The following is a 16,975-nucleotide window of genomic DNA, read 5'->3' on the forward strand; positions in this document are numbered from 1 at the left end:
CATTCTTTTCTTTTTTTAACTGATAAAACTCTTTCTAAAATTGATTGAGAACTCTGAAACTCTTTGGGAAGACATCCAGAACTCTACATTTTTCATTTTTCAAAAATATATGGAACTAACTTTACAGGAGCAATGAATTCTAACATTTTGTTTCACGCGTCGAAGCTTTTTCCACTTCCTATTACTTAATCCTTTTTATTCCTAATCCTTTTGCTTAACGCGCGTGTTCGACGGACTCGAACTCGTTCCGCTATTTTTGCAAGATAACTCGTGACGAAGAGAGATTAGCTGTGCCAAGCCGATTTGTGCGGTTCCTATAAATCTCGCGTTTAAATACTACGAGAATTCACGACCAGTGCGGTTGAAATATTTGTTAGAAATTCATGGAATATCTGAAGAAAGATATTTTGCGATAGAGTGTTACATGTAAGAAAATTCAATATCACTGTAGTAAAAATTTAATGAGATCTGTATGTGCCTTAGCTTTTCAGCTTCATCTTTTAATAAATAGTAACTAAACTAAATCTTTTAATAAATATTTTATTATCTCTTTTTGCTAGTTAATAATATAAAATAGATATTTATGTCGAGCAGATTAGATTTGCGCAAGAAAGGATGTAGACAAATAAACTAATAATATACATACAATATTATTAGACTATCTGTTATATTGGCGCTTAAGCCATTATTCAAATAAAGCTCAAATTTTGGCTTTGCAGGAGAATTGTAATAATTCGCGAACAAATATTTTATTTCGAATATTTCAGGATTTCCTGTTGATATATCAACAATTTTATAAAAAGATGTTTCGTGTAAATCATTTAGAAGAATATTCAAATGTATTTTACATCTAAAATCATAGTTGCATGTGACTAATGTTATAATTCTATATTATAAAAATAATTATTTATTCGAGACTACTATTTTATTATTGAAGAGATATTATGTATTTAATGATTTATATGAGACACGAGGTTTATTTCTACGAAAAATTATAATGCGCTTTTATAGCTAACAAGAACAACGATTGTTTCCTTATTTATGAGTATCTTTCCATTATGCATTATATCTCATTCGATGGAAGTCACGAATATGGATACACGAAATTGGTATCCATCTCATCTGCATATCTGCTTTCTCGGAGGTACATCTGGAAAGTAAGTCCGAGCACGTCGATACATTAAAGTCGGTCTTACTAACCTGCATCACGAATGCATAAGAACGTCATTAGGAATAGAAAACATCGATTTTTTTCAGATTACTCGCTATCAGATATTTAAACGTTTCTCGATCATGGATGTTCCCTGAATAGTTTCGAGATTACGAAGCAGACAATCGATACGTTTCGCGTAATTCGAATATATTTCTTCGAATAGTATGTCTCGAAAGGTTAATCGATATAATCGTGGAAGGATAAGCGTGATACTGTATCATTTTTTAAATTTGAAATAAATAACAATTAAATTATCAGAAATGTAAAAAAAAATTACCAATAATTACAAAATATACAAATATTTATTAGCAAGTCTATTGATTAGAATTTTATAAAGAGAGAGGGATATAATTATTTATTAGTTCTATTCTTTCTATCATGTCACGGGAAAATATATAATACCACGAGATCTGTCACCCTGCATCGAGGGTAAGTACAAGTGCAGTCAATTTGACAAATTTGACATAAATAACAATTAAATTGTCAGAAATGTAAAAGAATTCCCAATAATTACAAAATATATAAATATTGATTAACAAGTCACGACTATTGATTAGAATCTTATAAAGAGAGGAAAAAAATTATTTATTAGTTCATAATTAATTATTATTCTGTCTCTATTATGTCACAGGAAAATAACCACGAGAGCTGCATCAAGAGTAAGTACAAGTGCAATCAATTTGACAAATTTGAAATAAATAACAATTAAATTGTCAGAAATGTAAAAGGATTCCCAATAATTACAAAATATATAAATATTGATTAACAAGTCACGACTATTGATTAGAATCTTATAGAGAGAAGAAAGAGATATAATTATTTATTAGTTCTAATTATTCTTTCTATCATGTCACGGAAAAATATATTTATAATCCCACGAGACCTGTCACGCTGCATCGAGGGTAAGTACAAGTGCAGCAATCTACCCGGTGATGCAACACCACCGGTGAAGTAAACAACCTTCGCAGAGTTGCACCCGCAACGTGAGTGATGCACCGCTCGGTGCAGTCGCGGATTGATACGAGCTGTCGGAGACCACCGTCTATACGGTGAATACAAAGTATCGAACACTATATAAACGGGTACATGCACAGGAGAGAGAGAGCGATAGAGAGGAGTAAAAAGAGGTTGCTCGGTTTTCTCAGTGGAAAGAGATCGCGCGCGCGCGCGCAATCGAGAAGATGCAGAATAGAGTTTACTCCGACGAATTCAATCTCCGTGTGAGAAAAGACGAGATCGTCAGCGCGATCGTCTATGCATGCACCACGCGGGAGTATATCCCGGAAAATGCAGGGCATCGCTCGTCGTCGTGTCGAGCTTCTCGTTGCTACCAAGGGAAGAATCGAGCTGCACTTAAGAGCGATATTCCCGCGATTTGGAGGGACGTGATTTCTCGAATACACTTATCTCTCTCTTTCTCTCGATACACGTGACAAGACCTTCGGTTGTGTCCGCGATTCGTTGTAAAATATTCGCGTAAACGCGAACCCGAGGGGCCACCGACGATATGAAATACAAAAATTATTCTGTACGATCGAGAATTGGATTTGCACGGTACCAATAAATTCCAAAAATAAATATTTATCCCGATATTATGGTTGATTATTTACAAAAGCCGATTTCTGCCGTTTTCACGAAACTTCAAAACATAAAAGTTTTTGTTTAAAATATTTATTTAAATAAAAATATAATGCGACATATTGTCAGTTCAAAAAATTATATTCTGGATTATTACGAAATTGAAACATGTAATAAATTGCAAAATAGCCAAAAACATATATATTAAATATATGTATGTTATTTTAATGGAAGATACCGTACACAGCATATCTCATTTTTTGTATTATTTAAATTGGCTTTTTCTATTTTTCATTGCGCCTCAATTCGTCGCATCGAAAGTGCGTTCCATGATTTATTCATTCTCCTATCCTATCATTACGTGATGTGTTATACATTAATGCGTGCGTCCGATTAAGATGATATAGCGGCGTGTACATATTTCGAGTTACGTAGAAATGGCAGAAGCGTGTTATGCTCTGCGTGCAAGTTGCAGATGTGTCTCGTTCGAATTGTCTGTTTGAAACACTGGAGTCTAGAGCTTTCAATTTAGAAGATTTTTGTCTGTCTCTACTACTTTACATTGCATACCTACTCCGATAAGATGCTTCCACTTCTTTCTATAAAAAGTAATTTCTTTTGTACAAATTTTTAATTTGTTGACGTCGTACTTACTTTCACTTTTGTCGATACGCGCGTTTAATGCATAAACATTTTATTCAAAAAAAATCAATGAGAATATATAATCTCTTTTTTTTCTTCATTAATATTCTTTTGATCTCTTCAAATAATTGTCATCAACTGGCAAATTAAAATAAAGTAAAATTTTATGCAATTTGTGAGTAAAATTCTCGTGGTCATGCAGACCTTGGTATATGCAATAAATCGCTTTTAATTAATTATTCAATTTGTCATTTGTCATAAAATGAAACTCGTAATTAAGCACGCTCCATGCTAATTTTTCGTATTTTTCGCGCAATTCAAAACAAGTGTGATATGCAAATATCATTTATTCTCTACAAAAAAGGGATAGAAATATGATAGCTTTTCCTACATGATCCATTTTATACACTAAAAAGCTGCGCAATGGTGTTCAACACACAAATCGATAAAATGCAAACGCGAGATGTAGGAAAATAAAGTAACGCATAGAGTGCAAAATATACTTCAATATATATGTTTTGCGTATGATCCACATTAGATATACTATCTACCCTTTATTTACGTACTGCGAGTAATACAAGTTTTTTTCACATAACGTTATTATTCGCATCACGTATCAAGATCATCTAAAACACCGCATATCTTTTTATATATAAAAATAACATTAACCGCATTTTTACGCGTACACAAATTTATTAGAAAATTTATAGTCGATATCTTCGACTGTGCGTTACGAAAGGAAAATGCTTATAAAATATAATATTCGAATGAAATAACGTCTATATATGAAATGTTGATCGCGGTAATAAGACTGTGAAAAATTAGGGAAATAAAGGCGAAAATATTGTAATTAGACAATGCGACGAAAGAGATGCGAGAGATGTATCAAGATCATCTAAAACACCGCATATCTTTTTATATATAAAAATGACATTGACCGCATTTTTACGCGTACACAAATTTATTAGAAAATTTATAGTCGATATCTTCGACTGTGCGTTACGAAAGGAAAATGCTTATAAAATATAATATTCGAATGAAATAACGTCTATATATGAAATGTTGATCGCGGTAATAAGACTGTGAAAAATTATGGAAATAAAGGCGAAAACAATTAGACAATGCGACGAAAGAGATGCGAGAGGACGAAAGAAAAGGAAATACTGAAAGGCGAATGCGAGCGTACTAAAACGCAGGCGAAGAACTTTTATCTCTCTGCAAATGTGCAGCACGTTCTTTTCATAATGCGTCGCGGAATCATTTAAAGTTGCTGCCATTCGTGCAACTAGCGAGAGAAGAAGACGAGGAGATTGTGCGAGCGAGAAAGAGAAAGATATCTCTTGGGGCTGAGGATATCGCCTCGTTGAAGCTTTGTTCGTCGCAAGATACACTCGACATTTACTTACCGTCGTACGTCGGCCATTGTTAATTCGCTGAACAAACTTTTTCAATTGCACCGACAACGTAGAGGGCCACTTGCCACGGAAAATTGGAATCTCCGAAGAATTCTCGATCGCACTGAGTCGAAAGTGGAAAAGCCGTGGGACTATCGGTGCATTGGGACACAAAGTTTGAACCCCTTTCTCTCTCTGTTTTCTCTCCCCCTGCTTCTGCATCCCTCTTTTCCGAACAATTGTGCAATTGATATTGATTCCCTTCCGTTTCGGAGAAACGTCTGTCATTTTGCAAGCGTTTCCCATCTTGGAAAATGCGATACAGCTTTAATCGGTTGGAAAGTTCGAGCAACTCATTTCGCGAAACGTTACTTTTCGAAAACTGCTGCATAACTTCGCGTAAGCGTATATATTTCTTGGAACTTGTCAACAAATTAGAAAAAACATTAATTAACAATACAAAACACAAAGAGAGTGAGAATTGCAGACTCGAAATATTTCAAGCGGTTGTCTTTAATTCAATGACAAAATTCAATATCTTTATCGTCTTCTCGAGATTTCTTATTTTTTTAATTTGCGTGTAAATTCGACCTCGCAAAGTCATCCTTTGGCGGGAAAGCGATTTTAAAGCCATCCGGCTACGAGAGTTCCAGCTTGGCGAAGCGGAAAAACGCGTTCGCCAAGACGGTGCCTGAAAAATGCGAAATGTGTCTGTCGGGAAGCACCTTTGCGCTCGTCAGATTTTCGTCATAATCCTGAAATCCTGACGGAGATGAAACAGTCCTGACGACCGCGACGAAGCAAGAGGGAGAAAAGGAGACTGGAAAGGCAAAGCGGAAAAACCGAGGAGTTTGCCGTGGCGAAGAAGCCATTGACATTGACTTTGTCCCCAAAGCGGAAGAACACGACGTTATAGCGAATACGAGGCAAAAAGAGTAGAATAAAAGTGTCATGGGAAAAGAGAGAACGTCCGTTGAAGAGTTCGAAGGAGGAGAATCCGCGAGACGGTCAATTGCCAACACCGAGATTATACAGAATCAAAATGTAATTCGTTTTAAATAATTGTACTTTTATTGATTTATGTCTTCTTCGTTTTTATTTTTATTAATTTTATTTATTTTGTCTATACTTTATCAGATTTAATGTATTAATTGTTTTAACCTTTCATAAAATTATTTATAAGGCCTTGTTGTTTATATATTGTTATTGTATTATATTTTATTAGATGACTTTCAGTTTTCTATATGTCATAATCAGGCTTATTTGCGAGAGATTGTTGATGGTTTTGTTTAGTGTAAATTTACATGTCAAAGTGAACTTTCGATTCCTATCTTTACTTTCAAGTCTGTCATCTTTGCTTGGTTACAACTGACAGTTACCTGATTTGGTTATTTTAATATGTATTTTAATTTAACAGGTATTTATGTACATCCTATTATATTTTTGGTTTATTTGCATCTATTATTTACTGATAATTTTATTGCTTATATTGTATTATTGAAATTTATAATGTAATTTTTGTAGCCCGAAGAAGACCCAATTGTTGGTCGAAACGTCGTTTCTTTTTTAATAAAAGAATTTTAACTTTGCTGGTGTTGGTCAATAGATTCCTTTTAATTTAATTTCAAAATGTAATATTTAATTTGATGAATAAAACGGACTTTTCTCAATATGACTTTAATTATGTTAGCGCAATTGAGGATAATTATATCAATTTAATTAACTGGCAAGTACATCGGAGGATTTTTTTTATAGCAACCGCGAGTAGATCCCGACAAGTTCACTCTCGTGTAAATTATCGTTTTTGTGAATAATGGAAGGCATTTATTACAAGCTTTTAGGAGAATGTACCGAGATTTCGCGCGAAAGAGATATATTTGTCTACTTCTCCCATGCGAGTAAACTATTTTATCGAAAATGAAAATTACTCCCCTCTTTCTCTCTTATAACTAATTATCTCTATTTCAACATAAAGAGATAATTATTATATATTGTATATAATATATAGAATAAAACTAAATTTCCGCAATTTTTATTCCTTCACATTTTTTCATACAAAAACTCACGCTTGAAATATCTAACATTAAAAATGAATTAAATGTCAAAATAAATAATTATCAAGCGATGCAAAAGCACTGTTCCTTTGCAAAGAAAAACTTGCAAAGAAACACACGTACGCTTGAAGAATCGAAAGCACAGAAAAGATAGCGAAAGTGTTACTCGCACGGCTTAAGAGTTTTGTCGCGTGAACCAGTTTCGTCGGAACTTCGTATACGTCCCGAGATATGAAGTGTGGTTCCCATGAGAAAATATTTAGATGGCCTGACACGAAAGTCGATATATCGACCGGAGTGTACTTGCGAAAAATTGTCAGTGACGTTGCACAACATGACAACAACGAATTGATATTTAGGGAATACTCAGCGATTTAAAGCACGCTGATATTTTGATAGTCCGCCCTTTTTCGTAGAAAGTTACATGTAACTTTCTGAGCAATATACGAGCTAAGAATGCAGACAATGTTAACCCAGAATCCTCAATATGTATGCTACTGCATTTAATAAAAGATTTCAGCCAAGTTTCGTACGAGGCATATTACCAAGAATGAAGTAATATCGCTTGCTGCCGGAAGGACAAACATTGCATATTCTCCCGAGAGTTATCGCGACGCGCAATCTTTCCCCAACATACGGCAGCATCGATCATACGCGGATTGCATCGAATGTACTGCAAAATGCAGTGCCCGAGCGTGTCTCAAATTCATGTATCGATAATTCAGCGCCTACCTTGCAATATGCTCGAGATAAATTTGGCGACGTGACCGATGATCCATCATTCGTTCGGGAATTCGATAAAGTGGCCCGTCACTCAGCGATGGCGATAAACTTCTGTAAGATTTATTTCGCGCTTAAATAATCCGCGTTCCAATTTTTCGACGAGTGATTTTTTACGCGTCGAGGATTAAAAATATTAACTAATAAGGAACGCGAGGCAAAACAAACAGAAACGATGAAATAAACTTCATTTTTGTAATAATTTTTGTTTTAATGAAGCGCGTAATTTCTATATTTCATTATTTTATCTTTATTTTACTACTTATCAAAGCAGTATTTTATTATTTTATCTTATTATCATATGTTCGGAAGTAAATGGATGTCGCAAAATAAATATGTATAATAGTTTTAATAATATTCTACATTGCAATTAATATAAATAGTCAATAATAATTTAACATTAATAATTTATATATTTAATTAGATGTATAAATATTAATATATCTAATTAGACATATTAATATTCCATGTATTTACATAAAATATTATTTCTATAGTCATATGTTCATCTCTTGTTATTCCATATTATTTTATATAATATTTTTAAAAATTTAATAATTTCAATGTTTTAATTCCTAGGATATTTACAAATAATAAATTTTCATTAAATTTCTTGTCTTTTGTTTTGATAATATCAAAATTAATCCGATTTGTCAGAAAAATTTCAATATCGCGACACTTTTATTTATACACAAAGAAAATTTTACAGCATAATCTCATAAAAATTTTTGTAACTTTTTTATAAAGCTGTAATATAACATTAAAATATTTATTAATATAAAAATTGTGCATTTGTTTTGTGCATCAAAATATTTAATTAATTGCATTATTTCTTTGTAAAATATAACACGATATTGAGAGAAAGAATAAAAATACCGCGATTTTTCTAATATATATTAGTGTCCCATGATTACAAACAAAATTATATTATAAGTATTAGCTTATATATTATATTATTTTTTTTTAATATGTCCGTCAAATACAAATGTAAATATATAGATAAAAAATAGTGGAAAAATGTAAGTTCCGTTCGCCGGTGTTCATCTTTTGACCTTAATCGAACGGAAGCTTTATTTTCGCTTCTCTACCAATGTCCATTTTCTATAAATTACTTTCTGAGTTCGTGACGGAATGGTTCACCTTGCTCCTGCCCTCGGTTCTTCCCATTTACTTAAAACCTAGTCGCATAGCTTTCTGAACAATTACCCGCGAGATCGGAGCGAGAGGTGAAACGTCGAAGAGTAAATCGCTAAACGTTCCTTCTTTCTTTCGGGCCAAAGCGTAAAAGAGTGCTTTTACAAAATGTAACCGGACGAGAAAAAGCAGAGATTGAGAGAAAAGTTTAATTCTTAGTAAAAAGATTCCAGTAAATTGATATATGTGGAAACGCTTTTTTAAAAAAATTATTAAATCTTTTGCGCATCACATGCTTTTTAATGTGCATATGTCACATTATTCATTAAAACTCGGCAAATATAATAAAATCCAGGGTGTCCAGCAGACTCAATGAAAAAATTCCCTGACTTTTTCAGATTTTCCAAGACCAGTAATTAATTTTTTCACTAACTTTTCAGTATTATTTTTTTCAAATATATATAATTTGCATATATCTATATGATAAATCAATTAACAATTATACAATCTGCATTATGTACGATAATCGAAACAAACATGTCGGTATAAACTATTTACATAATTACCTTTTTTATCTGTATTAGATCAAATTTTTTAGTTTTATCTCTATTAAACACATTGAAATAAAATAACACGACGATGAAAATATAAATGAACGAACACGCTGTAGATGAATCGATTTTTAACAATACAGAAATTTAGCGTGCTGGGAGTCAAGAAAAAGTTTATATTTATTTAATAAAAAATTTCAAATTATTGAGACAAATGTAGAATAATGTAAAAAAATTCCAGATAAATGGTAAAATTTCCTGACAATTCCAGATTTCTAAAATTCCCTGACAATGCCCGGTTTTCCTAGACCCCCTGAAATCCGAAATGTAGAAGATCGAGAAATGATTTTCGTGAATAGGTCAGAAGACATTAATATAAGTTTACAAGGAAGAATCCTAATAAAATACGCGATTCGATGAAACTTGAGAATTTACTCGTTTCTCTCCGTTCCGGGTTACCGCTCGCGGTTTTCGCGCGTAAGCAAGGTTTATACCGGAAAAAAGAGGTATTCGGTGCAAGGACAGTGACGCGGGTTCGACGTGGACTTGTCTGACATATAAAACGGAACCAGGCGAGCGCGTGCGCGTGTTTTCGGTCTAAGCGCCGTCGGTTATAAATACGAACCTAAGAGCAACGACATGCACTCACGGCGTATGAAATATTCCAGTGGCCCGGCTACGTGATATTCGCAAATGCACGGCATATTCCTTTGTATCTTTGTCTACAGGTGACATGGCTAAAGTGCACTTTTCTCCAAGCGGCGGCGAATGAAAAATGAGAGGGCGGGAAGAAAAGCGATAAAGAGAGAAAGAGAGAGAGAGAGGAGAGACCTGAAAGAGAGAAAGATAGCAAAGGACGTAGTCGGTAGTTCCGAGCGGGTAAGAAACATTCGAGATACAACTTTCCTGGAAGGCAGGAAAGAATTAATGAGATGGGACCGAATGACTGACTACCACCTCATGAAAGACAAGAAGAGAGACGGAAAGGAGATAGGGAAAAAAAGAGAGAAGAGGAGAATTGGATCGCGAAGATGCAAAAGTTTTCCTCAAGCTGCTCTGCATCTCCCTCTCTTTCTCTCTCTCTTTTTCTCTTTTTTCTCTTTGCTAGTCGGAAGTCACGCGAATCGCTGCTTGCGAAGGTGGCGTGTCCTCCTTTCTTTTCCGAACAGCTGAGCAGCTTCTTCTTCGTCTGCGTCGAGCTAACTTCGTAATCTGAATTTTCCGCGGAAACGTCAAAATAAAGAATAGCAGAAAGCGACGAAAGAGAGTAACGAAAGGATTTTTCGCAACCGATCACTCGAATATATACTACACAGTAGACACATTTAATTAAGAGTCTTACATTATTTTCTCCCTCTCAAAGACGCCAAAAATTATTAATATTGAAAACTATTTTATCAAATATTGCACACTGTACTTAAAATCCGGAAATTATGTAATGTAAAGTAAATTGTCAATTCTAACAGAACTAAATTAATTTATTCTGTTGGATTCCAATAGGAAATTGAAATAATAAGTTTATTTAAATAATATGACAAAAGTTAAAATATTTTTAGTACGACTAATTGTATAAATAGATTCAAATAAATTTCAACAATTATAGAAAACAAATTTGTCATTGTGAAATAATATTAGCTTAATATGAATTAGCACATTTATTGCATTAAAGTAAACTAGTGCTATTAAGCTTTTGTCGTATCATCCTGATAGTATTGGTAATCGATATTGTCGCTTGTGACAAAGAGAGCGCGTATTTTTGCAAGCACCTAGATAAAACTGTTCTTTAATAGTTTCAACTATAAAAATAAAATTCTGCTGACATTGTCAGATCCCAGCGGTTATTTAGCAAGGCATTTTTAAGAGAGGTAACCTCGTTCCATTAATTTAGCATGCATGAAACATGCTGATGTTATTTGCGGTCGTTGTTAACTAGTACAGAAGGTGCCATCATTTATTTTATTATTCAAGATAGTTTAATGACATTTTTTTCGTGAAATTGAGTAAGATAATTAAAGCTTTTTAATAAATGGGTCGACGTAATGATTTTCCGATATAAACAAAATAAACCATTAAATAATACTCTATTTATCTAGCCATCGCGAAAGAGTGAAATATGATCACTAATTAATCTTATTATATTGAAAGCTTTATTTTAAATTTCATACGATCCGGTGCATTTCCTTCACGTTATTTTTTTCTGTGCTCTAATTAAGATCAATCAAAAATATAAATAATCGAGATATTGCTCTCTTAAATAAAATTATATGTATTATTACTGAAATGCAATCTTATTACTATAATAATTATTTTGATTTCAATTATAAGTAATATCACTGTAAATTAGTGAAACCTTATTGAAAGAGTTAATTAATGGTAGCAGCTGTTTCATCAATAATATTTTGAAATACGTCTTATAATATTATATATAAAATATTGTAAATATTGCAATAAATTTTGTTAAAAAGGAATGTCTAACTTTTTAAATCAAAAATCTTGTTCATTTTGTTATCTCATCTTAAAAGTAAAATGATATAATATGTATATAATTCAGAATTTTATAATTATATATTCATTCTTCATGGTGTGTATGTGTGTATACATATTTTTATAACCAGTTGTTTCTTTATTCCACAGACATAAATGTTACTATAACGTAAACGAGACATATTCGATTGCAAATCTAGTATGTGATATTTAATTAAAATGCATAAATAAATATATATGCATACAATTCTTCGATTATGCGTGTGTATGTGTGAAGACTTCTAAAAAATATCTTGCAAATATGTACAATTATTATTGAGTTTTCAATGAAATCTTATTCTCATCATCAGTGAAGTATAAAACGGAGGAGCAAACTGTAACTGCTTTCACTTAAAATGAAAAACTTATTAATCTTTGATGTGTCACTGCTTTAACAGTACTATTTTTACTAATTTAGTTTAAAAGATTCTAAAGATGATCAATCCCAAAATTAATTTTAATATACATTATTCATTTAATTAAACTTTAGATATAATCAAACTATTCTTATAATATTCGTTCTCCACATTTATTTGCCTAATGAACAAATTTTCTGGGACACAATTTCGACTAATCCCTAACATATCCCGAAGACCAATCTTCAAAGAACATCCTGAGGCTGTTCGAATGTCCTCTGGATATCCTCTGAAGATCCTCTAAACGTCTTTCGAATATGTTGTGCTATTAGAAATATCAATATCATTACATGGCTATTGTAACTTGCCGAAGATAATGATCCCAACATTAATGCCAATCTCCCATGTATCGATTCTCAATACTGTAGCTGAATTGTGATCAACGTTTACGTGTTTCACGGGATCCCGATCAAGCCTCGAGGATCAGGCGCGGGCGATTTCTCTCACCTCCGTGTCGGATCGGATAATTTCGGTTAAGTGGCTCTCGGGAAACGATCGCATCGACTGCGGCGGCGTTCCGTTAAACGACGCTTCCTTCCGTCTCCTCTCCAACTGCTCGTCGTTTCGCGCTGCTCGTCCCGCGGCATCGATCCTCATCTCACTTCGTCCGCCAAGGAGCGAGAGCAACGTGGTAAGAACAAACGCGCCGTAATGACGAAGCTTTGTCGAATTAGAGCCTTCCTTCCCAGCCATTTCGCGCTCTTCCCTTTCTGCCCAAACCACCCTCGCTTACGGCGACGATGGGAGTGTTTGAGTTTGTATTGCGTGTGTATGTGTTTGTTTGTATTTGTTTCCGCGTGTGTATGCGGTGTCTTCTTCGTCTAGATAATCGTGTGTTAGAGAATTCCCTTTTCAACCCCCCATTCTCTCCACACACCCTAGCCGTGTATGTATCTACCGGCAGACATAATTAACAATTAGTTCCCCTCTTATAAGTCGGGCGTTCCCTTGACATGCGGCGCGCGTCTTACCGTAAATTGCGTTTGCTTCCTCCTTACACACTCGCGTTGCCGCGGCATTATTATTCGTAACGAGGAAAATTAAGGATCGCGATCAAATGATTGGTAAAAGTATCTACGTCTCCTCGCGGTAAGTAGAAACTCGTTCAATTCGAGAAGTCATATATAAATGCAATAACTACGGAGACATTCGCCTATGTCAATTTGGTGGTATCCTGATTTTAATCACATAATATTTTCAGCACAGAATGATCCGTTTGTAGTTAGAATAAGTTTGTTTCTAATCAAAGGCACATATGTAGTATTTAGAAAAAAAATATGATAAATATGGCATTTTGAAGAAATAACTATTACCCCCAAAAAACGCTATATCTTAATTCATAATTATTTATAATGATATTCCTTTCATTTACAGTTTCATCGTTTAAAAGTTATAATATATTTGTAGTTGTCAAAAACATATCGCTAATCTTGCATTGTTTTCTAAAATTGTTTGCAATTACAGTAATTCTCCCTTCATTTAAACTGTTTAAAAATTATAGTATATCTGCAATTTATATGGAAAACGTAATTAAAAATAAGAGAAAAATTATTGAAGACAATTAATGTAAGCAGATTTAGAATATTTGTTAAGTCAACAAAGTTATATTTTTAAAATTAATTTGTTAAGTTATTGTTAACATATTTTATAACTTTGAAAAATTTAACTATATAAGCAAAATAATAAAGTTATTTCAAATCATATACAATTTTATAAAATATGACAAACAGACTGCTTAATCTGTTTTTACGTTAAACCCAGACTAGGGAATGTGTGCGATAGAAAGGGGTCTCATCTGTAAGTGTAAATAAAGAACCGGCAAACTTGTATGCGCATGTTTGAGGTGGAGATGCTTGCAGCGGAATTCATTTGTTCGGTGAAGCAAAGCTCAGCGAATCTCACACGAGTGCGGAAAAACGAGATGCGGAAATCGCGCATGGGAAAATAGTTTTTGAATGAAAATCGGTTGTTTACGATTCGGGGAAATGTATTTCATTCGATAGATATCCTTGCCTTTTGCTGTGTGTGTGTGTAACGATACCGTGTGTGTAACACAATGGTATATGTATATAAGCAGATAAAAAATATTTCAATAATCTTTAGAAAAATATTTAAAATAATTATGGTTAAAACATATTATGTTATGTTATTATGAGGTAGTAAAGCAGTTTAATAAATATCGTATCGAAAACATTTATATTTTTCATATTATTTCGAAGAAATTAAATATGAAGTCAAATTTTTTCAAAGCTGATGTTTATGTTACTTTAAAGAGAGCCGTCCAGAAGCACTATAAAAATAGCCCTATATTTATGAATTTTTTTTCAGAAAGTATTAGGATTATTATAATAAGATTTCATCAGTCTATTATATGTATATTTAGTAATATTTTAAGGCAAAATTTTTATTGAAAAATATTAAAAATATAATATTTCTGCTGACATCAGATGCGATTGCGTTTTGCGGTATCCAATGTAATCTATATATGATTCATATACAATAAAAAAACTCAATTAATTCTTAAAATATACAGATAAATTTAGCCTTTATTGGGGAATTTTTTTATAAATTTTAGTTTTTTAACAGCCAAAAAATTGTTAAAAAATTGGTTCTTATATTCATATAAACGCCAGTTTATCAATTGCAAATTTTTAAAATTTGCTATGATAAAACTAAAGTTATCTGTATATTTTAAAAATTAATCGAGTATTTTGTCAGGAGTAATATTTACTATATTTTTAATATTTTTCAATAAAAAATTTGTTTTACTAAATAAATACATACTAGACTAGTAAAACTTCAATTTTATAATTCTAATACTTTTTGAGGAAAAAATTCATGAATACATAGCTATTTTTTCATGCTTTTGTATGTACCTATATTCCTCATTCAAAAAATTATATTTAAATAAAGACATTTCTAATAACAATGTCACAATAATACTTGTTTTTTTTTATTCTGTAATAAACGTATTAATAACGTATTAACTATAAACGTATTAACGTTAATTGCGATAAAAACTAAAAAAATTCAATAGACTGCGGGAATAAAGATGATGTCACTCAATGAGAATAAAAATTAAGACTGTCTTATATCAATTGACGAAATAAAACTTGATGTACTTTTGTGAAACATGGCACAAGACATTTAGAAACATTTTATTCATTGACAATTTAATAATTCATGACTTTAAAATTCCGTTGATAACAAAAAATGCCGAGTTTACATCGCAAGTTCGCAAATCAATCGTTCTTTCTCTGTTGAAACTTTTTTCGCTACTCTCCTTTGAAAAAAACTTTATTCGCTGATGTACGTCCGACAATATGGATGGTTATTTGTGTATCCAACTCTGGCTTCGAATAAAGTATAGAAAATAGCATTGGTTCCCCACAGAAAGTATTCCGTACCTTTTTACGACTTTGCTTGTATGTAAGTTTAAAAGACCATGTCAGTGTAAAAACAGACATTTTACTAGGCAATACACACACAATCGAAAAATTGTATGCGTATACATATTTATTCATGCATTTTAACGTTAAATATCATAAACATTATCTGAGATGGAATATATTTATACTCGTATTTTATAATAACATTATTTATACAATTAAATCGACTATTTTTTTAGGCCAGTGAACTTACCTTTGTTGGCCACAATCATTCTGGTTACATCTAGGCAGAGATGTAACTTTGATCTCTTTATCAAAGATCTCAATGAAGGAGAGAAATTCCTTCCGTTTCCTAACAATTATATATCATTGCCGGTACATGAGCATAATTTTACACTCGAATACGATCATAAGAAATCATCGTTTGTCATACATCATAGAATTTAATTTTGCTTTAACTAACATAACGCCGAGTCGTCGATCAAAATGATTTAATTGATATATCTCTAATAATAATATAATAATATATAATATTATTTATTTATAATAAAATTTATTAAAACACTCATATTATAAATATTATTTAATTGATCGATAACTTGGATTTATATCAATCAAAGTAAAATATTTTTACATGTCACATTATATAGATGGATGGATGACAAAAAATTAGGATAATCAATGTTTGTTAAAAGAATAAATTATTTTTATGTATAATGCAATTGTTACTATGTAACAATTAATAAAATCACAAGCGCGTGTTCTTTAAATTATATAAATAAGTGAAATCTAAATTCAAATTTTTTTTATATTTTTATTAATTTATATTTTAATTTATATTTGTATGTGTGTGATGTACTTTAATTATGTATATTAAAAGACATTCATTAAAAGTTTAATCTAAGTAAATAAATAAACTGGATTGATAATGTGATTTATAATCGATATACCAATAACGATATACTCAACTCACCTTAGAGTTGCTTCACTGGTAGCCTCTTCTAGACCTTTTCCTCCTCTCAGACTTAGAGTCGTTAATTAAGTCCGTTGATTAACGCCCGATATTTTTAACGGCACTCCCGCACTCGTATACGCGATACTTTTAACGGCACTTCCGAATTTTGTGTCATCTGTAACATAAAAATATAAAATATAAATTTTAGCAGCATTTAAATTAATTATTATTTAAAAAAATTATTACTGAATGCGCCGAACTTTATATTTGGTACATCGTAATAATAAATAAACTGTATATAAATATAAAATAATTTTATATAAAAAAAAACAATTTCTTAAGTAGT

The 16,975-nt window shown here is 32.2% G+C and overlaps 1 long non-coding RNA gene across 1 annotated transcript in view; it reads right to left on the bottom strand.

The window, feature by feature from the left end:
- Positions 1–16,975, bottom strand: part of LOC114938543 (uncharacterized) — a 247,020-nt gene that overhangs the window by 23,271 nt on the left and 206,774 nt on the right. Inside the window, exon 2 of the long non-coding RNA XR_014926240.1 lies at positions 16,648–16,804. This is a non-coding gene — a long non-coding RNA (uncharacterized LOC114938543). The remainder of the gene's footprint in view (positions 1–16,647; positions 16,805–16,975) is intronic.

This window comes from Nylanderia fulva, unplaced genomic scaffold, assembly GCF_048542155.1.
Source record: "Nylanderia fulva isolate GAGA-0341 unplaced genomic scaffold, ASM4854215v1 Scaffold8, whole genome shotgun sequence".
Classification (NCBI taxonomy): domain Eukaryota; kingdom Metazoa; phylum Arthropoda; class Insecta; order Hymenoptera; family Formicidae; genus Nylanderia; species Nylanderia fulva.